At 41.2% G+C, this 27,574-nt stretch overlaps 1 protein-coding gene across 5 annotated transcripts in view; it reads right to left on the bottom strand.

Annotated features, from left to right (window-relative positions):
* The window catches only part of LOC149164337 (NF-kappa-B inhibitor-like protein), a 202,672-nt gene that overhangs the window by 17,227 nt on the left and 157,871 nt on the right, over positions 1–27,574 (bottom strand). The window lies entirely within an intron of this gene.

Raw genomic sequence — 27,574 nt, 5'->3', positions numbered from 1 at the left:
CAGACTGGATCCATGAGTATAAAACAAACACTGCTGCAATACAATCATCAACTTATACTTGCATCACAATTCTCTAGATCACCCAATACTGAATCACTGAAACCCTGTCATCAAGAACACAGAACACAAACCAGAGCCCAGAACTCTGCAACAACCACCAGAATCAACAGCAACCTGAAATATCAAATCTTATTATGCATATGCTACTTCGATATACCAAAACCGCGTGTATACGCACTTTCTCCAAAGGCAACCCGCGTGCAGATCTAGAAATAATTACTTATACCTTCGCTGTCAGATCCGACCCTTGCCAAGCGTCCCGAACAGATAACCAGCAATACCAGATCTTCTCACTTCATCAGACACACATTGCTTACCCTACTTTGCCTAATGATCTTCTCCTTATATAGCCTTAGGCACTTCACAATACCACGGACCAAAACCATAGTAACACAATACCATCAACTTCAAAACTAGGGATCAACACGCCCGTCGAGACACCATGGTCCAAAACCATAGGCACAACTTCCAAGGACTAACCGCCACGGACCAAAGGTACTTTTCACATGTACGCGCTTTTACTGAAGCCAACCTGCGTGTACATGCTGGTTTTCCTTAATGAACCTGCGTATATCTCTTTCTTGTCCTGCTGTACTGAGATCTGTCCTCTGATCAAGTTGCCATCACTTGTACCTGTCTCTGAGTGAGTTGCCATCAAGGACAACACTTGTATCATAATGCCAACATCACTGTATGGAGCAAACCCAATTGCTCTATCAAACATCAGTTGATAAGCGGATTCCTTGATGGACCTATCTGCAAAGGCCGAGCTGTTAAGAATCGCCTAGTAGATTCACGATTTTAATTTTATCTGCGGTGAACAGGTAAAATAAACATATATCTCCAACATTCAATTCAGCGATTACAGAGGAGAATTAGAATCTGGAAGTTCATATGTCTTCATTCTTTGTGTTTATTACATACAATTTCGGTGCGTTGTATTGAATGCATATGTATTGGAGTTGGGTATGTGTTGAATGTTGTGTAATCTCTTGAATTGATACATATCTCTCATACCACTGGTTATCCGCTCTCCCCATTGTACTGTGTTTTACCACTGGTCTTGCATACCACAATCCTTTGCCACCGCATGCTACTCCTTAGAATGGTATAACAGCGCTGCGATTTACCATTATTCTCTGACATGGTGTTACACAGTAATTTGTCACTGCCTTCCTGTCAGTCACCCTGCTGTGCCAATCACTAAGTTTCATGCCTTCTGAACTGGCCCAAAAACCCATTTCCCTAAAGTTTTGTTCATCAGCGCGTCTGTTACCAAAATATCCGCGATGACTGGCGCCCTGTAGTGTATTCCGTGCGCTACCAGCTCGGAAGGACATCCCTTTTCCGCGCTGGTCGACAGCGCGCCTTTTCCGTGTGCTTCCGCGCTGACATGACTACCCCAGTTATTGAGACGCGGCGACAGCGCGACAGTTTCCTAATAATCCGCGCTGATCCAGTTTGGGCGAATTTGTTCAAACAACCAGCCTTCCAGATAACTCCAGGCTTGGTTGTTAGCTTTGTGAATGTCGACTCCCTTCTATGGCATGTATGTTCGACCCTTTCCAACAACTTCCCTTGAAGATAAGCTCATCCTTCCACCCTTATAGGAGACTCCTTCTCCTATATAAACTCTCACCATTACCATGGGCAGCTAGTTAGATATAGTTAGACATAGCTTGGATTGTATAGAGCTTATAGTGCTCAGATTGCTGCTACTATAGGTATTTGGTGTGCTAGGTGTGGAAGTGATTGATTGCTTAGGGAAGGTTGTTTTGTGTTACTTGTGTGAGAGAGAGAGTTGTTTGTCTTGGGAGAATCATCCTCAAAGGTGAATGCTTGAGATACATGCTGACCGGCCCCTCCTGAGAAGGTTACCGACGTCAGAACATTTGGTTGTACTCTTCTCTATTCTGATTAATAATAGATGACTGCTATTATTGTTCCATTCTCATTTGTACTTGCAATGGTTAAATGTGAATTACATCTTTTCTGACCGATGTATGGTTGCTTTTACTAGATTTCACGCTTGTGTTTGTTTCCTCTTCGTGTGTGCAGGTATCTATTCGCGGAGATCGCGGAGGATTGTGACCAGCCAAAGCGAAGGAGCGAAGGCAACATCTCTTCGTCAAACGACGGCGCGGGAATCCAAGTAGGTGCTCTTTACCTCTTGTTTAATTGTAATTAGGAACATGCACAGCAGCATTGTTTGATTGTTGCTAGACCCTTGCTGGGCTAGTAGGGATCGCCTCTATCCGTAGAGGGGATTTACCTCTCCAACAATTTGGCGACTCCGCTGGGGATCAGCCTTTTTGTTTCTTGAGTCCACTTTTGTGTTTGACTTTGATTGGTCTCTTTTTCTGAGTTTTTGGGATTGTCTCTTTGCTTATAAACTTTCTGGGTACTTCTGGGAAGTATTTTAATTGTTAAAAGGCTCTTGCCTTTGGTTTGGGAAGTTTTTGTTTTGGCCTTGCTTGTTTTTGCTCTCAGCGCGTTTTAATTCAGAACAGTCGCGCTGACATCGCGACCCTGTTCCTTTGGTATTCTTTCCATCGCGCCTGTACGTCTAACAGTCGCGCTGACCTCGTTTTCAGAGACAGCTCGCTTTATTCGTGTCCTTCCGCGCTGACATCGCGCCCACTCTTCATTGTGATTTATGTCATCGCGTCTGTGTGGCTTCTTTACGCGCTGACCTCGTTTTTCTGAGACAGCGCGCTTTATCCCTGTCCTTCCGCGCTGACGTCGCAAAGTTGCTACAGGCCTCCTCCTGTCAGCGCCGAGTTGCTGAAGGCTACCCGCGCTGATCCTGTAAAATTCATTTTTGACCAAATTGGCCTCCTGAACCTGTTGCTGTGACTATCCCTTTTTTCTCTCCACCTGTTTGATGACTTGCTTTTCACTGTCTGGACTCTGAACTGCTTGATTGCGGAGCTTGGTTCCATAAGGTTCCGTTTTTGTTCAGTTTTCTAGTTTTGCGAATACCTTCCCTTTTGCTTTTGCTGCTTGGTTCGTGTTTTCATCATTACCTTTACAGTTGCTGGGTTGTGTTGGGTCTCTAATTGACTGGTTGCGACTCTTATCCTTCGGGTGTTCGCTTTTCTCCATTGATTTCGCACTCTAGCCCTAGGACATCTAGAGGCCGTGTGTGTGTCAAGCCTACCGTAGGAATTTTGCTTGCTTGTTTGACCAGCCGATTTCGGATTTGTTTATGCACTTGTTCAGTGATTGTTGGAGTGTTTTGGTTTGTGTTTCCGAGTGGTTTTTCGCTTCCTCCTTGCTTGCAATCCTTGCTTGCCTTGCTGAGCTTAGATCACATAGCTCGTGCAAACTTGGTTTTCCTTTTGATTTGGAGAAACTGTTTTGGTGTCTTGGGAACTTTGTGTGCTTTCATTAAGTGATTTTATCTTTATTTGCTTGGTGTTCCTGTTCCTCCAAATTCATTTAGATGCTTTGTGCCATTGAAAGAAAATCAAACTAGTAGCTTTGCTTTTGAGAATTGAAAAGGGAAAGAACATTTCGTTGATTTGCATTTTTCAAAAGAAAAAGTTTCCTTTCCTCGCTTTTAGCTGCATTAGGTTGTTTGATTGCTCGTATTCGTTTTGTTTGATCAAAAATTCTTTACCTTCTCATAGCTAGAATTCATCGAACGAAATGGTATTCTTTGGCATGTAGTTTGCATCTAAGTAATTGTGAGAGAACATACGATAGAGCCTGAAATCGAAACTTAATTTCAAGATCAACTATAAAATGAACCGAATGAATCTAAAAACGCATTGGAACTAAACGCAAACATCTAGAGGTCTAGGTTAGAGACGTGTTCCGGCGTCTTTAAACATAGTCACTGTTGTTTCACATTACGGTTGGGTGATTCCTCCTTCTGTGACTCGATAGTGGTCTAACACGGACTGCGCTCCCACGTACCGTCGCGTATATAGGGAGACCCCACTAGGCTTTTATCCTTTATCCATAGGAAGCCGAGTCTGCCGCCTTGTGAACCGTAACGCACCGAACACAACATTCGGGAAGATTGACTGCAGTACGGAAAGTCCTTGGCTCTCATACGATTGCTAAGGTGTATAAGCAGTTTTACGGGTCGCCTGGTAAACCCTATACCTAGAGTCTCCAGAGCAGTCACTTTTGATCCTTTTCGGACTCCCTAAATGAAAAGGTGCCAGTGAGCTTCTTGTCACTTCGTGCTCATTAAACATTCGAAGGAGACTAGAGTCATCTTTTCGTCCTTTTCTCGACTCTTGAAACATGAAAAGGTCAAGTTCAGTTCCTGTGTCTTAAAAATTTATTCGGCCACGATAACATCACCTGGTTAGATCTTGTGTGCGTTAGCTTGAGTAGGTTTCATTTTCGTTTGCTATGGCAACTTTTCCAGGATTCACTAACCCAGGTTCCCCCTCTGATGGGAACCCAGGACAATTCCCTCCTCTTGGGAATGTTGGTGCTCCGTATATGGCGACGTTGTCCCTACCAGGGTTAACTGTCGGGTTGCCTGTGTGGTTGTTTTCAACCTCTTTGGTCCCTACCGTATCGGCTGTTAGTCCATCAGTCCCTCCACCTGAACAACATCATGTTGATCCTAAGGTGGATCTCTCCCCTTCGACGCCTACTTCTACGTCGTCCTCTTATACTTCGCCTGGTGAAAGTCTCGATTCGCATAACCAGGTGGCTAAGAAGAAGAAGAAGAAGACCAAGAAGAAGAAGTCTCATAAAGGAGAGCCTACACACACAGTCCCCCCCTCAAGTCCAGCTATCCCCTCCAGTATACCTGAAGTCGGGTCACCTTCTGCTCCTCCGCGGAAGGTCAAGTTTCCTTGTCGGTTATGCAAGGAGGACCATCTGCTTCGTGATTGTCCTGGCATTCCCAGGGTATTAGAAGTCTGGTCTCACGATCCGGCCCGCCCTTCATCGTCCACTAACGATCATGGCGATGCTACCTCATCAATTGGGAATGGTAAAGGCAAAGGGAAGCTTCGAATCCCCTGTCGACTTTGTGAAGGCAAACATCCCCTTCACCTTTGTCCACTCATGGATAAAGCCTCTGCTGTGTTGGAAAGTCTTGCTGCTCCTCCGAATCCATTTCCCACTGGTTATCAACGTCTTTCTACAGCTGTATATCGCGCCCCTGTTGACAAAGAGATTGGTTCACATTTTTCTCTTGTCCAGGCCCCTCTTCCCGAACCTGGCTGTGTCCAGCCTGTTCCAGACCAACCATTGGTCGGAAAGAGTGTTGACTGGAGTCCACCTCCTGTCGACCACCCTGTTTCGGAAGAGCAAAATTCCCATGTTCTTCTCGTCTCATCGAATTCTCCTGAGCTTGATAATGGTTTGCCCGTCCCAACCTCTCCGGAGAATCCCGATTCGGTTCCTTCCGAGCAGGGGCGCACCCATATGGTTCCCCCACCAAGTAGTTCGGTCATTTCCTTCGATTGGAGTCGTTTGACTGCCCCTCCCCTTCCGTCCCATGTGCCTTTCTGGGTCACCGCCTATGCTTGCAATAAGGCGCTGCCTGGCACTGTGTTAGATGAAGGAGCATCGGTTAGTCTTATGCCCGTTACTACTTGGCGAGCTTTGGGTTCCCCATCGCTTGTACCTGTTGCACCGCATCTCACCGCGTTTGATGGAGGAACGAGTCAGCCATTAGGGATCCTCCCGAAGTTTCCTATTACTTTGGGGGGTAAGACTGTCTATATAGACGTCTCAGTTACCCAAGGTTCTTTAGACTTCAGTCTTCTCCTTGGTCGTGATTATGTGTATGCCATGGGAGCTCTTGTTTCTTCACTTTTCCGTGTGGTCTGCTTTCCACACGATGGAAGAATAGTGACGTTCGATCAATTATCGTTCGTTCGTCCACAAGCCCCTCCGGCGCACTCATCCTTCCCTCCTGGCTTTCATCCACAAGTTGCATCTGCCTCGCCGCAAATCAACTAGGTGTTCGAGCATAGTTCCTGATCTTGTGTCAAGCTCGTTAAAACATGAAACAAGGGTTATGAGGATAGTTCTTTTACTGTGTCAACCTCATTAAAAAAATGAAACAACTCCCTTTTCAGATCGAGTCTTTGATTAAGATCTCGTAAAATCCCAGTCGAGTCTTTCCAAGATCTCGAAAGTGAACCTTCATTCCATCCACTTTGTTGAATGCAATGAAGCTTGGGGGGCATGTACCTCGATTTGCGTTATTATGCTGGGGGCATGCGAACTTATAACAAGCATAGTTTTTCGTTTCAAGCTTGTGTAAACATGAAACCGAATCCAAGCAAAGTTCTCCATGGTTCAATAAACCCATACCTGATTTACATCTCCTGATTGCCATTTTTATCTGCTAAATTTTGCTAAATGAGCCCTGGTTGTTTCATTCCATTGCTACCATCTCTTTGGCCGATCATATGCTCTCACTTGGTTGTTTATCCTTTCCTGAGGAACCGCAGCGATGAGTGGTTTTATTAGCTAGCCTCTTGACCATTACATGTTTTGAGTAGTTCCACCATCTCCGGAACCAGTTGCTACCTTTTATACCACTCGTTCCTCTAGGATGAGTCACCTTTAAGCTCTTTTCTGACTCATAAAATATGAAAAGATTGTCGAGTATTTTTCCCTTTTTGACTCGTTAAAGAGAATAAAAATGGAGGTCTGCTTTCAGCTCTTTTCTGACCGTTTAAAGATGAAAAGATTGCCGAGTCCCCCTCTCGACTCGTTAACGGAACGAGAGGCGGTCACTTTTAAAGCTCTTTTTTCGACCGTTTAAACTAAAAAGATTGCCGGGTGTTTGTTGTTTCGCACTCGTTATTGGCTCTAAAACGACGTGTCTTCGACCGCTTTTTTACTTTTTCAGGTCAAAAACACTATTTACGAAAAGTACTCCTCGATCGTAATGGTCGGGCGGTTCTTTCGAGCATTGTTTTATACTTTTTCGGGCTCGAGAGACACAACTGTACGAAAAAGGACCCCCCCTGGAGTCTCCTTTTCTGCTGTCTTTTCAGACTCTCTAAACAAGAAAAGACGCCGAGTTTTTCCTTTGTCAGGCTCGTTAAACATTTGATGACATCGGACATTGTCGAAATGACACTCTTCAAGCATATGCTATCCCCGTCAAGCTTGTCATCCAAAAATAACCGGGGTACCTGCCAGAAATGGTGGGGAAATGGAACTGTAATCATAGTCGTGTCGGCAGTATGTCGCTCTTGAACATGGCACTCCTCTGCTTCGTGTCTGGGTGGGACCATCTCATCTTGTTTTTCGCTGGCCTCCGTGGGTTTGGGTTATCCTATTCGACCTCTCATCTGCTCATTGCCATCATCACTATACCCTTTGCTCATTTGATGTCAAATACTGCCAAACCCGCTACAGTGCCGCCGATATGTTCAAGAGAAGTTGACCTCTCCAATAATACAACCTCATCTGCTATCTCACACAAATCAGTTTTTCCTCTATCTCGCGTCGATGATGTGGGAAACATTATGGCCCACCTTCGATCAAGGTCACTTCCTGTCGACTTCAGCTCATTATCCGGGAGGGTGACTTAGAGACTCCCTTCAGGTGCCTTAGAGCCTGCATGCCTCAATGGCAGGATCTTCGTGTTCGACGCGAGGTTTTCATCATTGGCCTCCGATCGAATGATTCTGCGGGTGTTCGACACCAGCTCATTGATTCACACGCCGCGGATTGTACCTATAGTACCTTGAGGGCCATTGTCATTATTGGTGGTGCCTCTCGCGTCTGTTAACAGTTTTCATCATTGACTAGTAATCAGACGATGTTCATGCATGTTCGACTTCAACCCATATATTCACATGCTTGAACTTGTACTTTGTTCGGGTCGGGACGGAGCGCAAGACCCTGGATCCCCGTCTGTTATGGTCCAGGTTACGATTTTGTGGATGATCATTACATGACTCATTGATGGATGGCTGCGCCCATACCTGAGTCTTCATGGATGGCTGCGACCATACCTTGTCATTATTATGGTCTCTTTAGCTGGGTGGCTGCGTCCATTCCACGGACCTTTTCGCATGTCTTTTTGGATGGCTGCGCCCATGCCTAGACTGCATGTATTTGATTGATAGAGATTTTCGGTCCTTCCTGGTGGTGTTCCAATTCGGCGTGTGTTGTAAAGCATTTCACCCCTCCCACTCTCTCGGTCTTCATGCTTTAGGGGGCATCTGTTACACAGTAATTTGTCACTGCCTTCCTGTCAGTCACCCTGCTGTGCCAATCACTAAGTTTCATGCCTTCTGAACTGGCCCAAAAACCCATTTCCCTAAAGTTTTGTTCATCAGCGCGTCTGTTCCCAAAATATCCGCGATGACTGGCGCCCTGTAGTGTATTCCGTGCGCTGCCAGCTCGGAAGGACATCCCTTTTCCGCGCTGGTCGACAGCGCGCCTTTTCCGTGTGCTTCCGCGCTAACATGACTACCCCAGTTATTGAGACGCGGCGACAGCGCGACAGTTTCCTAATAATCCGCGCTGATCCAGTTTGGGCGAATTTGTTCAAACAACCAGCCTTCCAGATAACTCCAGGCTTGGTTGTTAGCTTTGTGAATGTCGACTCCCTTCTATGGCATGTCTGTTCGACCCTTTCCAACAACTTCCCTTGAAGATAAGCTCATCCTTCCACCCTTATAGGAGACTCCTTCTCCTATATAAACTCTCACCATTACCATGGGCAGCTAGTTAGATATAGTTAGACATAGCTTGGATTGTATAGAGCTTATAGTGCTCAGATTGCTGCTACTATAGGTATTTGGTGTGCTAGGTGTGGAAGTGATTGATTGCTTAGGGAAGGTTGTTTTGTGTTACTTGTGTGAGAGAGAGAGTTGTTTGTCTTGGGAGAATCATCCTCAAAGGTGAATGCTTGAGATACATGCTGACCGGCCCCTCCTGAGAAGGTTACCGACGTCAGAACATTTGGTTGTACTCTTCTCTATTCTGATTAATAATAGATGACTGCTATTATTGTTCCATTCTCATTTGTACTTGCAATGGTTAAATGTGAATTACATCTTTTCTGACCGATGTATGGTTGCTTTTACTAGATTTCACGCTTGTGTTTGTTTCCTCTTCGTGTGTGCAGGTATCTATTCGCGGAGATCGCGGAGGATTGTGACCAGCCAAAGCGAAGGAGCGAAGGCAACATCTCTTCGTCAAACGACGGCGCGGGAATCCAAGTAGGTGCTCTTTACCTCTTGTTTAATTGTAATTAGGAACATGCACAGCAGCATTGTTTGATTGTTGCTAGACCCTTGCTGGGCTAGTAGGGATCGCCTCTATCCGTAGAGGGGATTTACCTCTCCAACACATGGTATTATTTTCTTCAGAAGAATGTCAGTTTGTCATGGATTTTTTCTGCCAATTTTATAACCTCCCTCGCTCCTCTGACATAGTCCTACTACGCGGCTCTGCTACGCTGCTCGAATTGTGCTAAGACTGTGAATTTGGACTGTTTGGCTTCCATATACGCTACCCTCTCCACGTTGTTGGCCTCCATATCCCCTCATCGTTGGAGAGATCTATACACCGCTGTTGACCAGTTTTCAACCCATTTCATTAATTGCATGCACTGTTCATCGATCAAAATGCTGGGACACGCGATATGTTTGGTTAGTTAAATAAAGCACGGAATCCTGGTGAATGAACGAAGGGAATGTGCAGCAGATAGAGGCGATGCGGAGCGAGCTTCAACAACTCCTTCCTTAGCTGCAAGCAAGGGTGAATTGTTGTTAAAGAGCAGGGTATTAAGTGGTTCCAAATCTACTGCTTAGCCTCAACGACCACGCTCTCCACCGCAGCTAGATAGACCTCTTCCTTCGAGGAGTTCCGACTGAATCTGTTCCTCTAAATGTGTTGCATCTTCCCCAAATAATATTTGTTAAAATACACGATTGCAGAATGGAAAATGCGTCACGCCTCAAACTGATTATTGATACGTATGCATATCATAGAGCACTCAATGATGGATGAATGAACGAGAATACATATGTAATCAACATATATATATATATATATATATATATATATATATACACCTGTTTTTGAATCCGTGAGAAGGCGAATGTGGGCTTCTTCGGCCTCCTCTGGGCTCCTGAGAGGAGCTGGCTATCAAAGTCTATAAAACTTCTATTCTTTGTATTCAATTACGTTGGAAACATGGTCAAGATGCGTTGATTGATGGTTTGATGAAATATGTGACTAGCTGTGTGAGAAAGAAAATAGGACATGCATTGGCGTTTTATTAGAGAAGAGGAAATTGCTCATCATTTCATACATTCGGTGAGAAAAGCTGCGACCTAATATTTTCCTCACATATCAACATCTACGTCGGGGAAGGCAAAGGATCTTTGTTGTTGAGGATCGAAGGGTTGATCATTGAACTCGAAAACTATGAACTGTGGCATAGAATATATTTGGTTGCAGCTTATATATATGCAACGTTGAAAACTCCTGTAGCGTACAACGACTATGTCTTGGTATGCTATACTTTCTTCTTGAAAACCATGTGTATATACTATATATAGTGGATCAATAATGTGCCATATGATGAGCATACGTGGTATGAATGTGTGGTACCATATGATATGAAAGCATCCTATGCGTTGGTCATTTTTCTTGTCGATTCATCTCCCGCTCCCTCACAACTATAGTGTGACACGCTCCATTTTGTGCAGTGTGTGAAGTCTATTAGTGCTCTTAAAGATAGGTGAATGCAACAAACTTTGGCCACTAGTGGTTGATGTTTCCAATTCTTCCCATTAATTCAAGAAGGGAATAAACTTTAACGACACAATTCAACACACTTCACTAGTTTAAAAAAAACGGCCAAAATCAATGAAGTATTAGAGTTCCTCAAAACTCTGATATTGTCTACTACTCATGATACATTAAAAGTCAGCAAAGTTTCTCTCACAGAAATTCAGGACTATCTACAAAATGCACAAGAGAAAATTGATTTTTTGCAGCTCGAATCTCAGCTACAGCAAGAAGAATTAAAATAGAGGAGTCATTTTGAACATGTTTCTGTTCAAAACATTGACACTGCAACCCATCAGAAGCAAGTCAATAATGTTACAGTTGGTTCAGATTTATTACCCAATAAAGCCGCAGTTGTACATGCAGATGTAGAAACTCAATCTACACTTCCCAAGCCCATCATCAAACCTTGGGAACAGCTTGTCCACAACAAACACAGAACTGGTCTTGGATATGACAAGGACTTGTCCTTTCATACTCCAGACTACTCAAATCCCATTCAGTTTCAGAGTGCTGGATTCATTCATGACAGTTCACCTCCAGTTGTTCCAGATTCTGCTCCTCTTCCACAACAACAACAGCAGATTGTGAAATGCCAACACTGTGACCGAGTTGGCCATCTGAAAGATCATTGTTTTGATCTTCATCCATGTAAGCATTGTCATAAAACCAGTCATTCTTTAAACAGATGCTTAAGAAACAAACGTCCTGCAAGAACAAAGATTCATCTTGGATGGATCACTTCTTGGCAATGGGCATCAATAGCCAAGAAGATATTCCAATCACATGTCAGAACTTGTTCCAGAGTATTGAACAATCTTGCAGTTGAGTTTTCTCCATCATCTCACCTTGTATCTGACAGGGGGGGAAATGATGGTCATCTACAAGCTTCAAAGCCACATCAAGCGAGCCTGAGCCACAACCTGCCATACCAGATTCAGAGTTGTAGCCAGAAACAAAGATGCCCATGAGCATGCCTTCACTTGGTAATCTGGGACACTTCCTCTAGCAGAAGTCTTCAGCGTCTTTCCAGTTTCGGAAGAATCACAGGAATAGAATTGGGGACACTTCCTCTAGCATAAGACTTCAGCTTCTTGCCAGTTTTGGAAGAATTCCAGGAATTGCATTAAGCATTCCAGAGTTGTTGGTCATCCTTAAACCATCACAGGTTGAGACTTCCCTTTTCAAGTTGAAGTTCTCCCTTTTATGCGGGGTGAGACCTCCCTTTCATGGTTGAAGGTTTCCCTCTTCAAAACAATAGGAGCCCTTCCTCTAGCACAAAACTTCAGCTTCTTGCCAGTTTTGGAAGAGTTCTGGGAACTGCACTAAGCGTTCCAGTGTTGGTGGTCATCCTTAAACCATCGCCCTTTATACCAACATTTCAGAGAGCACATTCAGCCTAGTGCTGCCATGCATTTTTGCACATTTTGTATTACAACTCTCTTCTTAGACTCATACATAACCTTTCAGATTAAGGGGCGGAATGTTGGACACCTAATCCTCAATGAGTTAGTGTGGAAGCGGAATAGACAAAAGGAAGTCCAAGAGACCTTGGGATGTGAAACCCAACGATCAAACCATGTACTATAAATGTATATCGCTTGTTAATAAAAATGTATTCTCATGTTTTATCTTTCAGATTATGTTGCCCATGTGTGTTTAACAGTTCAGAGGATGGTGCGATCTCCAACAGAACGTACAGAAATCTCCAAAGAAATGGAGACATACAGGATGGCAGGTGTCACATTTGGCTTTGAGATGGCTGTGACTGATAGGATGACTAAAATGCCAGGTATTTTTTAGTTTGTTTCAAATTTAATTGTCTCTTCAAGTTCATAACTTCATACTTTGCTTTAACCTTCAAATTTCATTTTTTTCTTATGTTTATTTAAAATTTTATTTGTAATTTTGTTGTAGATGCATGGTGGAGAATGTATGGTACCAGGCTACCCCATCTGCAAAAGCTAATCCTTAGCCAAACATTTAGCTCCTCAAGATGCGAGCGCAACTGGAGTGTATTTGAAAAAATACACAACAAGAAGCGCAACAGGTTAAACTTAAAACTTAAAATATTTCAAATTTCCAATTAATTTTTTGAATTCATTAAACAATATTTTTTTTATAATTATTATTTCATGATCTTTGTACAGGTTGGGGTCCCAGTGACTTAATGACATGGTCTACGTCTACTACAATCTTCGATTGTGGGTGAGGCAACTTGAGAGGATACCTGATATGGAGGCCATCTCATTGGATGGGATTAACACCACTGTTGCATGGAAGGTTGAGGCCACGAGGCCTCTCATGGAGTCTACCAATGATTGGTTAGAGTAGGAGGTAGTGGAAGGCATAGAGGGAGAGGAGGAGGAGGAGCAACAGGAGGAGGAGGTGACACCACCTACCCGAGCTACCCTTGCCACTAGTAGAGGACGTGGTCTACCTCCTGTAGCTCCTAGTTCTTCAGCTTCTAGAGCACAGCAAAGTCCACTGCCAACTCCACCAGCATCTACATCTAAAGGGAAAGGAAAAGCTATTGCATTTTCTCGCAAGAGGGGCAGAGGAAATCAGTAGTATTAGACTTTAGTTATTTGGTTCATTTTCATTGTATATGACATTATGACTCATGATATGAGATACATTATTATATTTTTTATTGATATTTTGATGCTGACTTGGGACTCAAGAGTCAGGACTTACTATTTAGGACATGATTCACTGTTATGTGTGATGTAGCACTAGAAATGATATTACACATCTTATATATTAGTTCTTTTATCATATTTATGAGTCGATGTATTGATTTTATGTTGTAGATGCTTTATATATTAAAAAATTGAAAAAAAATGAATATTTTTGTATTTTACGATTTTTTCCTGATTTTTTCCCTCGCCGATATTATCCTGATAGCGATTACTGCAACATTTCAATTGCTACAATACTACTTGCTTCTATTGTCACTATTGTCAATACTGTGAAATCACATCAATGTACAATCCGATGTGCCACGAGTCTGTCCTATGTCCAGCCTTAAGTTGTCTTAACTACTACCTTGGAAAACACAAAAGCATAAAATCAGAAGGCAAATTACCTCTCTAACCAGTACCGCCCGGACATTCTATCCATTTTGCATAGGCATCAAGTAGTTTTTGGTGACATTCCTCCAGGTTAGCCACCAAGCAATCGATTTGAGCATATCATTAAGCTAGAGGAGGGGTTCCCAGTGGTCATCACCACACCCTATAGACATCCCAAGGCGTATAGGGATGAGATTGAGAGAGCCATTCAAGAGTTGCTAGCTTTGGGCCACATCAAGCTAAGTTCCAACCCCTTTGCCTCTTCTGTAGTGCTAGTGAAGAAGAAGGATGGGACTTTATGCATGTGCATTGACTACAGGGCCCTAAACAAGAAGATGCTCAAGAACAAGTACCCCATTCCGAGGATAGATGAGTTGATGGATGAGCTGAGAGGAGCCAAGTACTTCTCCAAAATAGACTTGCGCTTTGGGTACCATCAAATTCGAGTGAGAGAGCAAGATATTTCGAAGACTAGATTCAGGTGCCAATATGGGCACTATGAGTTCCTGGTTATGCCTTTTGGGCTAACCAATGCATCGACTAACTTTCAGTCTTGCATGAACCACGTGTTCCACAGGCAATTGCACAAGTTTGTGTTGGTGTTTTTTGATGATATCTTGATTTACAAGAGGATGTGGGAGGAATAGTTGCAGCACTTGGAGGAGGTGTTGTGGATCTTAAAGGAACAACACTTGTATGCAAAGATATCCAAGCACGATTTTGGCCTCACAGAGATGCTTTACCAGGGCCATGTGATTGGAGAAGAGGGAGTACAGGTGCATCAGGAGAAGATTCGTCCTATCTTGCATTGGACAACTCCTAGAAGTGTGAGGGGGTTGAGGGGTTTTTTGGGTATTTGCACCTACTACAGGCGGTTTGTGAGGCGGTTCTCTTAGTTGGTAGCACCCCTTACAGAAAGAGGCTTTTGAGTGGTCAACAGAGCCATAGGAGGCCTTTGAGCATCTTAAGGCAGTGATGAGCTCATGCCCAATTTTAGCACTAACTTATTTTTTGTAGCCCTTTGTGTTGGAAAAAGTAACTATGTTCGGTCTTCAAAAGTGCACTTGAGTCATTTTGTAATGTACTTGTCAAAAGAATAAAGAAAATAATAATTATTATTATTATTGTGACTTATTAAAACATGGGTTTCATGCTTGGGTCACCATGTTTTAGGTCAAAGTCTCCATTGAGGACTTCTAGAATTTATTTTGAGTTTATAGAATTATTGTACATTTAAGGAGACCCTTCTTGGGCTTTTAGATCATGTAAAAAGGTTTAGTATTGAGTAAAATATGAATTATGGAACCTCCACACCATGTCAGCGTAAGGGAAGATCAAGTCGGCCTAAGACCCTATTCGACCCCACAAGAAGCCAGTAAAAGGAAGGACATCGAATTCATTTGGAGTATCACTTCTCATCAAGTTCGAATTCCCTCTACTGGGCAGAAGAGTGAAAATCTATTTGTTGGGCAGAAGTGCAAAGTAGGTAGCTCGAAAGTCTATAGTCGGGAAGGCGAAGTGAATGCAAATTTGGGTGAGTCTAAGGAGTCAAGGAAAATCAAAATTTTGGTGGTGGTCTCTCTCTGTTTCGTGCTCTGGATTCGGTTATCGAAGTCTTCCAAGTTGGACTATTGCCGGAAGTTGTTAACTGCTACAAGTTGTTGCATAGCCGAAGTTGCTAGGAAGAGGTCAATCTTCTGGAGGCTGACTTGGTGTGGAGGGAAGGTTTAGTCAAGGTCTAGGGTGAAGAGTCTCAAAGAATACTATTGAGAGGAAGAATTACTTTGACTGGGTTTTCCCCTTAAGGGGGGTTTTCCCTGGCATGTGCCTACATCTTGTGTTCATTGTTTTATGTGCGGCTATTTTTGGTAATTGCTTGATGAACTAAAGAAAGAAGATTGTGACACTGCATCACTGCGACACTGCATCAGAGCTCTCCCTTTGCATTGTCTCTCTTGGTGCTACTATGCCTCTCTGTTATGTATTCTCGGCCTTGGACTGAAGTCCCTCTTCCGAACTGCCCCTTTCACTACAACTCAGATCACCTACTCAATTTTCTCAACAAACCATGCCCCAGAAAAATCGAACTGATTGATCTCTCAAGTGTATCTCCAACTGACCCTCAAGCCTCCTCTTATACTTTTCCTATTGATGAATCAACAGCAGAGATTAAGTCCCTAATCAACGACTAAGATTAAAACAGACTTGATCCTCATCACTTAGTAGTTTCTCACCCATATTCTTATTAATACCCATTAATATTTTTATTTTCCTAAGTTTAGACTTAGGACCCAATTAAAAATATTAATTATTTTAATAACTCCTCATCCGGGTGGAATTTCTCCAAACGTTTTTTGGGTTCTGGAGATCTCATGTATTCTAGCCCCTCCACAAAATTTTGAAGCTAGAGCACATCTGATGCTACGCAGAATCAACATGTCCTACCTAAAGAAGGCTCTGGGGCAACAAGTGGTAACTACTGTGGAGTTACCACTGCTTGAGGATGAGGAGTAGTTGGAGTTAGTTCGTGAAGCTATCCTAGAAATGTTGGAGAGAAATTTAGGAACAAGTTTATTAGAGAATATCTTGTCAAGTGGAAAGATTCGCCTTTAGAGGACGCAACATGGGAGGGGAAACAGGTACTATAGCACCCAACACTAAAATTGCTTGAGGACAAGAAAACTTTGGCAAGGAGGACTATGATCTCCCCTATTTTGTGACCTTCTTTGGAGATAGCCCTTAGCCCACTTGGTCCCTTGGGCAAAAACAGGTAAATGGGAAAGGGATCACTTTTTCGCATATTAGCACCTTATACTTAGGAAATATGAATAATAAGTGGGTCATGTTGACCATTTAAATGTACATTTGAGTATTAGTCAACTACCCCATAAGCAGAGTATATTTTTGAGAATTTCATCATGGTCAAAAAGTCGGAATTTTCAGAATTCATCGGCATCATTCAACTTCTAGTCATCAATTGTATTCCAAATTCTGCAACCCTACGGGGATGATGTAAAAAATGATTCTAGTATGATGAAAATGAAGCTATGTAGCACATCTAGGTAGCTTAAAATATTTGCTAAAGAGTTTTCAGTTTAGGGAGTTTTTTTTTCCTTAACCAATTATTCAATGTTAAGAAACATTGAATAATTGGTTAAGTTTCTCTCCCACATATCCCCCAAAGCTAGAGTAAGGCTTGATGGTAAAGTCTTAGGTGAGTCCTAATGTATAGAGTTGATGTAAAATTCCATACTAGATCATGTCTAAAGTTTTGCAAAGTTGGACTGCGTCTAGGGGTCGGTTTTTAATTGTCAAAATTTCCCCGCTGAACAAGATTTTTATGTAATTCTTGATGTAAAATGTAAAAAGTGGCGTCTATAAAAGTTGTAGGGGGTATCAGTACTCAAAATTACACCTCAACTCCTCAACTTTCAATCTAGATACACTTTGAGGGTGGTAAAATATGTCTATACCCCTTTAGAGTCATATTTTCTAATTTTTGGCAAAAAATGGCAAATAATTAGTCAAAAATTAGCCAGAAAATTAAAATGAGAGAAAAATAAAAACTCTCTCCAAATGAAAGTTAAAAATAATAAGATTGAAATTTCCAAATATTAAATCAAGTCAAATTTTTGTGGGAATTCCATTTTCCAAGAAGCAGTGGTCCAAGAAAAAATTCAATGATCCAAGAAAAAGGTCCATGACTAGCAAAAAACAATTTTTTAAAGGAATGGCCGATGGAGGTTGTTTTGAATGTGGGATTTTCGAGGAGAAAATTGAGAAAAATATTTTTGTGGTTGGGGATCAAACCTTTGATCAATCCAGCTTCGTCTACAAGGGAAATTGAACCCCGTCTTAGAGATTTGTGCAGGCAATCAAGGGTTCGAATTTTCTAAGGATGGACCTAGCCGTTTTCTTGTGGGATCGACCCAAAGATGAGCAACTCTTGGGCCCTAGCAATTTTCACTTGGAGAGGGATCTAGATCTCTCATTATTTCTATTTAAGGAAGCTCTAAGCTCCTCATTGTATCAACATCATATCGAGCTCTTGGCTCTGGAAGCTCCGCTGGTTTATGTACTTCATTTTTTCTAAATAATAAAGAAATTCTTTGGGGGCAAGGATGTGTGGTGGTATTCTTTCAGATCCATGGTAATATTGTATTGATTTATTGTGCTTAATATTCTACTTGTGCTGTTAATTGTTATTTCTATTTGCCTTTGTGGATTTATTAGTGTATAGTTATCTTGCACTGGTATTTGGATTGGAGAAACACTTTGGATTGGGCAGATCTAGTGGGTTTTCGGTTGAACCCCTAGACTTCCTTATCACTATGCACTCCAATCCCTTGTGGATCTAACAAATATTTTCTGAAGTGTGTAGAAATCAATTTATTGAATCAGATCTTGAGCACTTGGGGGCGTTCTTAGTTGAACCAACCAACACTCGAGCATAGATCTAGAAGAACCCATTTGGATCTCCTCTAAAGGCTTATCGTTCGAAATTTGTGATATAATCTATTTCTAATCTACTTTTCTCAACTATTGTGCTTTTACTAAATAGATTTGGCTATTTAGAGCTTGTATTTTAATACCCAAGAGCAGAGTTGTACTCACATGGGAAAATAAATTTGTAAATTTTGTAAATTAATTCTTGTATATATTTTCTAGCCCTCTTGTACATATATTTTCTCTTATATATATATTTTGGATTTCTTCTCTATTTTCTTTGCAGATCTGAAGGAAGGGTAAGGTTTTGGGATTGAAATCTTGTCTTCTTGTAGGTGGATGCTTGAGGTTTAACAAGATATTAAAAAAAAAAAAAAATAGAAATTAAATTTGCCTTTGTTCGTGAATAAAACCCCTCTTGTTTTCAGTCACTGCATAGATCTAGAGGATGGCTAGGGTTTCAAGGATTTAAAAAATTTCAAGTCAATTTTTGAAGAGATCTCTCTTGAGCCTTGGAAAATCCAAGAATTAATTTCTTTTGGAAGTTGCTCATACTTTTGGCCCTCTTTCTCCTAGTCGTAAGCCTAGAAAGGCTTCTCTTTTCTCCTGGTACGAAAATCCTCCTTGACTTGGATGTCTGGCAGCTTGAACGAAATTTTTGAAGGGTTATTGACGACGAAATTATGAAGGTCCACCTTTTTTTTGAGCCATTTCCCTCTCAGTAGTTAGCACAATTCCATGAGCAAAAATATTCAAAAAGCTTGAGTGAAATTATATATATATATATATATATATATATATTGAGGAATTTTTGGTTCGAATTTGGAGAAATCAAGCATCCCAAGGCTTAAGATTTTAAGATTTAATTTCTGAAGCGTTCATCTCCTAGACGCAAAATTTTATACTTCATCCTTTGTGTATTTTCCTCCCAGGGCTTTAACGTTAATTTTGTTAGAGTGAATTTCACTTTTGAGGAAAATCGATGTCTTTTGGGGAGAAATATTCTCATTAAAATTTTGTAAAATTATTATGAGTTTTCTCTCATTGGTATCTTAAGAGGGGATATTAAAATATCATTTGTAAAACCTCCTTAAGATTATTCAAAACCCTCACATTTGTATAAAGGGGTTATCTTTGTAATTTTGATAAAATAATTGTTTCCTAGAGGGAGTTTGCGATTTATTCCCATGGTATCCCACCTCCTATTTTGGTAGGAGGGCCTCTATTTGACCATTAACTTACTAACTCAGTAATTAGATCTAATTGCTAATTTGTTCAATTTTTAGCTCATAGCATCTAATTGTTAGATTAAGATCTCATTTTTATTGCTAATAGATTTTGAATCACTTGTTTTTACCAATGGTATCAGAACCGAACCAGTGTGAATTGAAAAACCTTGTGGACTGAGACTCGATCGGAACCAAACCGGAAATGGTAAAAAACTAGGAAAAAAACCAGTTTACCAAAAACACATAAAATATTCATATTTTAAAGAAAAACATATATATTCATGTGCATCCATATGAATCCAAACCACTTAGTTAAAATTGGCAACTCCATGTGGGTCATCTCATTAATAGCAGCTGATAATTTCTTGGATCCCTCTCATTGAGAGGTGTAGGATTGATCTAAAGATCATCTGATTTCGATAAGTATTCATGGAGATATGAATTTATTTGCATTATGGGCAATTCGTCAAGGTCGGCCAACAAGCAAATATACTCCACTTGTGCTCAATGTTTTAGTATAAATAAAGGTGCCTTGAATCATTTGAGAACACACTTCTCTCTTGATTTCTCTCCACTCGCTTTGGGTTTTAGTGGAAGAGAAATCTAGGAGAGGAAGCCCTAGACGTTGGAGGAAAGGAGGCTGCCCTAGCCGCAGCAAGGAAGATAGGCTAGCGAGGGTTTGAAGGATGTTGGAGGTCAGCTCCAAGTGACCGAGTGCTGGAAGGAGGGTTTATCCACACTACTAGGAGAAGCCTTCTATAGGTTGTCTAAGGAAAACCTATACACTGTCTAGAGAAGGTCTCCACAAGCCCTAGCCGCAGTCCAACAAGTGCCACAAGCTATGCCCTATACGTAGTCAAGGAGGAGGCCAAATACAAGCCCTAACCACAAACAGAAAGAGTCAAGGAACAGCGTGGAAGAGGGCTGCTACAGGAGGCCGAGTTTGGTGAGTCTTAAGGCTGAAACTAGGGCCGAAAGGATAGGCTGCTAGGCTGAGTAGAAGATGAGTAAAACGCTGGCTGTTTGGGCACATTTGGAGGAGGCCATATGCTACAGCAAGGCTGTGTGGTAGGCCGCAGGCCATACCACCACAACAAAGAAATAGTGTGGGTTGTTTTGCTGTCATATGCCCTAAGGCAACAACCTAGTAAGGGAGGAATTCATCTTCAGCATGCCGCCGTCTTCCAAGGTTTGTTTGGGGCAGCTTGGAGAAGATTAAGGCCACAAGTATGTGCCCTAACCAGTCTGTCACTAAGAGTCAAACAGCAAACAAGGTTGGACAAGCATGGATGCTGCTGCCTATGTATGAGGGATGCTAGATCTGTCTTGATGGCCCATGATGAAGGCTGTCCCATCTTCCATCCTACATAGAAAACAGAGATCCTTAACTATGAACCAATACAGTCCATGATAAGATGTGACAGCAAGGTGACCCATGAAGTTTGAATGCATACTAATAGACATAGTGATAGTGCAGCAAGATGCATGGGAAGCATGATAGCAGTAATGGTACTTGGTGTAGCAAGTACATGGTGCTGCAAACACATTGGGACAGCAGCATGGCACAACAATGTTACAATGGGACAGCAGCATGGCACAGCAATGCTACAATGGGGCAGCAGCAAGCATGGTGCTGCAAACACAATGGGACAGCATGGCAAGCATGGTGCAGTAAGCACATTGGGACAACAGTATGTTAAGCAAGGTACAGCAGGCACATGGTGGCAAGCATGGTGCAGCAAGCACATTGGGACAGCAATGGTACATGATGCAGTACAATGATGGGTACAGTCATGATTGGTAAATCATGATGAGATGCAGCATAGTAATGATGGGTGCAGCAGCATGGTGCAGCACGGTGAGGTGCAACACATGGACGAGATGCAGCACAACGATAGGTGAAGGAGTCACCTTGGAGAATTAGTTGAAGCAACATGTCTTCAACTGATCTCATGTATCATCTTCTTAGAGATGATCTATGCTCTTATCTAGATAAGTCAAAGTGTTGACCTCTGTTGTAAACGTACTATCTCTCTCTCTTTGTTGAACTATTGAAGAACATATAAGAAGAATTGATCAAAGGTTTCCCCACATTGGGGTTTGTCCCTGGCTAGCACCATATCTTGTGTCCTTTTATCTTGGCTTGTCTTCTGCGATTTATGTTTATGTTCTATCTACAGTTTACTTTAATGCTGATGTGATTGCTAATCTGGAAAAGATATTGAGCTAACTGTGAAAATTGAAATAAATTTCTCTAAGCATAGAACATACCTAAAATTAACAAAATATCATTTGTAAAACCTCCTTAAGATTACTCAAAACGCTCACATTTGTATAAAGGGGTTATCTTTGTAATTTTGATAAAATAATTGTTTCCTAGAGGGAGTTTGGGATTTATTCCCATGGTATCCCACCTCCTATTTTGGTAGGAGGGCCTCTATTTGAACATTAACTTACGTAATTAGATCTAACTGCTAACTTATTCATTTTTTTAGCTCATAGCATCTAATTGTTAGATTAAGATCTCATTTTTATTGCTAATAGTTTTTGAATCGCTTGTTTTTACCAATGTTATCAGAACCGAACCGTGCAAACTGAAAAACCTTGTGCACTAAGACTTGGTCGGAACCAGACCAGAACTGGTAAAAACCTAGGAAAAAAACCAGTTTACCAAAAACACATAAAATATTCATATTTTAAAGAAAAACATATATATTCATGTGCATCCATATGAATCCAAACCATTTATACACAAATATGCAAAAGTTCTCATTTATAAAGCAAGTAATAGTGCATATAACCAAAATAACACTTAGTGCAAAACGTCGTTGAACCAAAAAACATCAAGAAGCAAGCTCTAAAAGGCCTTTATAGTCCAAAATAACATGATAGTATGATACTATAGTCTACAATACTACAGCTACAACCTACAAGTGATAATTGTCAATGTCATCATCATGATCATCCTCCTCATCCTCTTTGAAGAATGAGTAGCATCCAATCTTGCAATCATTGCTATATTGGGATCTTCATCATCAATATAACCCTCTAAGCATTAAAATAAGATAGAAAAAGCATAGCATGTCAAGTGAAGAATTTGTTTGAGTGATGGATACATTTTTAGTAGAGTCATGATAGCGGAGTTCGACAACCAATGCCACTAACATCAAAGTACATAGTGGGATTGGTGCTCTTTATTAAAGACTAGTTCCTTACCCTTGTACACGACAAAATCCAATGGAAACATTGCAATCACCGCAATGTTTATATCTTGGAAAATCGTTAAGTTTGTTGGATTTTGAGTGAAATCTAAAATTCTACTTTCTCTGTATGAAATGCAATGAGGTTGGAACCACTCTCAAACACCCCGAGTCATTTCATGGTAATGTTAAAAATTAAGTAAAAGAATAGAAATGAAAGATTAAGGAGAATGTCCATTTTTACTTTAAGAATTTAACGTTACCATGAAATGCATAGCAATAATAAGACCATAGGCTTGAATATTAGGCTGAAGACCATAGGCTTGAATATTAGGTTGGCCTAGGGGAGAGTTAGAAGTGGGCCAACCAAATCCAAAAAATAAAAAAAGGCAATTTTTTTACGTTGACTTGGGCAGGTACAAACTGCACAAAATCAGTAATGAATCGATCGATTCAGAGGCTTGGTTCTGTACCGAACCAGCCTATTTTGGTTCTAAGGCCCGGTTCAGACCGATTTTGGGCCAAAAACGGTTGGGCCGGCTGATTCCGGTCCAGTTCTGATAACATTGGTTTTTACCGTGATCTAACTATATAGTGGTTTCATTAGTTATTTAATTTAATTTGCATTTCAATAATTAGATCTAATTTGCTAATTGGTATTTCATGAAACTGTTTTATCTTGTTATAGATCCAATTTACATTGCTTCATTAATCATTGAAATAAGCTAATCATAATAAATTGGACTCAAAGTGCTAATTGATTATATAAGTGAAATTGTATTTTTCTATTAATAAAATCTTATGATATTTGACCTTTGAAGCACCTCATTCCAATTGCTAATCTCATTGAAGCATTTGATTAAAGATCTTATTACTAATTTGCATCTTAGATCTAGATCTAGTCCTACATCTTTAATATTTACCTCCAAGCATAAGCTTGGTTGATAGAAATTTTAGGACAACCTTCCCTAACTTTCATTCAATTTGATAAATTTGAGTTTGGAGCAAAGGCTAAAACATGTGACCTCATAGTTCTCTTGTGGTCGAACCCTTGTAGGAACAAAGGCACGTGGGTTGTCTTGAAGTCTAGGTGGGTATCGTTAATGACGAATTGAGCACATCCTTGTCCTAGCCTTCTTGCAATTCACTTCAGTCCTTACCAAGTTTTGAGAAATTGAGGGGAAGTCTCACCATAGATTAGGCATATAATTTAAATTTACCAAGATCACTTGCATCACCCACTCACATAACATCTCCTCATCTTGCATTTGTTCATTCTACAAGTTGAATTGTGAGCATTTCATCTTACTTGTAAGTATTGTTTCCCGTTGTGCTTATACTTGTCATCTTAATTACATGTTCATTGTCCTTTAATAGTATTTTTTTCTTATTGGAGCATTTCTCTTAATTTCGCAAGTATAAGTTATGTTTATTTTGCAAGTCCTTCTATCGTTCATATCTCAAATTTGTACTAATCTCTTGTACTAACGTTTGTTCTACAGCATGGACTATCTCGTAACTTGAAACATCATTTTGCAAGTATCATAATTTATCTTTGAGCACTATTTAAAGGCATTGGTCTCTCATCTTTTATTTTATTGGACGCCATATTGATTTAATTGAATATATCATATTAATATTTGATCATTAATATTCATACTTGCTAATTAATCTTTAATTCAAGTTATATTGAATGGTAATTGCCTTGCCCCTTGTCTCCTAGAGCTTTTTGTCTCCAACAAGTTTTCCTTTTAGAATCATCTTTAGGGACCACCCCCCTTAGCTTAACTACGAGAGAGCTTAATGTGAAAATTTCTAATTCAAAATTCTGCTGCAGTAACTGATTTAGTTCACCTACTTATTTCTCACAATAAGTTATTTACGAAATCCCTTCAGCAAACATTAAAATAAATTCTACTGCAGTTATCACATAATTACATAGAGAGCAATGATATACAAGCACAAGAATCAATCACATCAACACAGTTGTTTTTGGACAATAGTCCCCGAAAAAACCGAATGTGGGAAAACCAGTGCAGCAGATGAGGGTTTTATTAATCTTCAACAACAATTGCTTTACAAGGAATGATTTTACAGAGAAACTGAGACACTTTTGAGAGAAAAAACCTGAGACAAAGTTCCTGGAGAACCTCTGACACCCTAGAGACCCTTCACCCACCTCTACATCACTTCCGCGTCACTCTGCGTCAGCCTGCGTGAGGATTGCCTCTCTAGTGGTGTTGTCTGCCTACTCTTCCCTCTGCGTTGTCTCTCGATAGCCCTACATCACCTCCTCCTCAGTCATTCACTGCTACTGATGCCCTCCTCTTCCTCCACCCTGCAACTCTCCCTCTGAAATCGATCTCTTTCTCTTTGATAATTGATTTCCCTCGGGATACTGAGTATTTACCCTATGTGTCTCCAAATGACTCTCAAGTCTTCTCTTATACTTTTCCTGTTGATGAATCAACAGCCGAGATTAAGTCTCTAATCAATGGCTAAGATTAAAATAGACTTGGTCCTCGTCTCTTAGAAGCTTCTCACCCATATCTTTATTAATACCCATTAATATTTTTATTTCCTAAGTTTAGACTTAGGAACCCATTAAAAATATTAATTATTTTAATAACTCCTCATCTGGGTGGAATTTCTCCAAACGATTTCTGGGTCTTGGAGATCTCGTACGTTCTAGCCCCTCCACAAAATTTTGGAGCTAGAGCTCATGCGATGCTACCCAAAATCAACACTCCCTCTTAGCGAGGAATGTGCTCTAGTAGTACTTCCCAATAGAAGCACCACACTAATCCACGACATCGGTCCTCTGCATTGTTTGATGCTCGGTCCACTACCCCTCATCTACTGCGTTGTTGCAACCTATACTACTGCCCATGACACTGCAACTGTCACTGCTACATCTGTATTGCAGCTCCCTCTAAATATGCTACATCATGTTGCCCATAGCACTGCCACTGCGAATTGTTGTACTGCATCTATACTATCCGCTTCTGCTACTGAAACGGATTCTTCACCATCCCCATCTTCTCCTTGAAATAAACAAACTTTGTTCTTCCCAGAGCCTTGGTGAGAATGTCTGCCACCTGTTCCCCAGTGGAAGTGTACCGCAATTGTACTGCTCCTCATTGGACACAGTCTCTGATGAAGTGACACCTGATATCAATGTGCTTCGACCGATCATGAAATACTGGATTCTCAGAGAGCTTGATGCAACTCTGAATATCACACAAAATATTGGTCGCTTTCATCTTCCTCCTAAATAGATTCACAAGAAATTTCCTAAGCCATATGGCTTCGCATGAAGTTGTGCCAGGTGCCATATATTCTGCTTTAGTTGAGCTCAGAGCCACAAAATTTTGTTTCCTACTTCACCAAGAGGTCATTCCTAATCCAGTGTTGAAACAGTACCTAGTGGTACTTTTCCGATCTACTGAACTTCTAGCCCAATCTGCGTCAGTGAACCCACCCAGCCTGATGTCAATGCCTTGGGTGTACATTAGTCCATGCTCGATTGTTCCCCGTAGATATCTGAGAACATGCTTGGCTGCTACCCAATGTGCCCTCTTTGGTTCCACCATGAACTAACTGAGGGTATTGACAACGTAATAAATGTTTGGCTTGGTATTGACCAAATACATCAGGGACCCTATGTATTGCCTGTACAAGGTGGGATTGACTTCTTTATCTTCGGATGCATCAATCTTCTTCTAGTTGGTAATCATTGGAGTAGCCATAGGTCTACAGTCCTGTATTTTGAACCTTTTCAAAATCTCTGTAACGTATCTCCCTTGTCCAAGGAAGATTTCACCCTTCTACTGCCAGACTTCCAACCCCAAGAAATAATGCATTCTTCCCAAATCCTTCATGTCGAATTTTGTGGCTAGGTTCTCCTTGCAATCTTTGATGAGCCTGGATCAAACCTGTCAGGAAAAGATAATCAACATATAACACCGGGATTACAGGCTCATTCTCTACAACAAGATAATAGAGATTAGGATCTGCGTCACTCTTGACAAATCCCATTTTCTGCAAGTAGCCATAAATTCGACCATACCATGCACTAGGTGCCTGTTTAAGCCCATACAAGGCTTTCTTTCAACCACCATACATGAGATTTCTTCTCGTGTCTCAAAACCCTCTGGTTGTTCAATGTATACTTCTTCTTCTATCACCCCGTTCAAGAACGTCGTCTTGACATCCCTCTGGTGAATCTCCCACCCCATCTATGCTATAAGGGATATCACAGATCTAATAGAAGTATACCTGGCTACTGGGGCGAAGGTTTCTTCGTAGTTTATCCCTTCCTTCTGAGCATACCCCTTAGCCACAAACCTGGCTTTACATTTTTCCACACTGCCATCTGCTACATATTTGACTTTGTAGATCCATCTCAAACCTACCATTGTCCTATCTTGAGGCCTAGGTACCACTTCCGAGACATCATTGACCATTATAGAACTATATTCCTCCACCATAGCATCTACCCATACTTGATGTTGAACGGCCTCCTGAAAACTAGAGGGTTCCCCAACCTGAGCTACCAATGCCTGGCATCTGTCTGGTTGTCTTTGCTCCCTTTTCTCATTCCTGGATGCACCAACGAAGTCCTTTGCATCCTGTAGAATCTGTCGAAGTTCCCAGCTCGTTCTTCCACTAGTAGTGGGTAAATCCATCTACTCTTCCTCTTCCTAAGACTCCACCTATTTTGAAGTTTTGTCTTTAGGAGAATTACAGGTACTAGTTTTTGTTGGTCGAAGTGGTTGTACCAACGGATCGTCTTTTGATTGCTCCTCAAAAG

The sequence above is a fragment of the Pinus tabuliformis genome, chromosome 5_1 (assembly GCF_031772625.1).
Source record: "Pinus tabuliformis cultivar Carrire ecotype Pingquan chromosome 5_1, CPIR1, whole genome shotgun sequence".
Classification (NCBI taxonomy): Eukaryota; Viridiplantae; Streptophyta; class Pinopsida; order Pinales; family Pinaceae; genus Pinus; species Pinus tabuliformis.
This window is presented reverse-complemented; position numbering and strand designations above follow the sequence as displayed.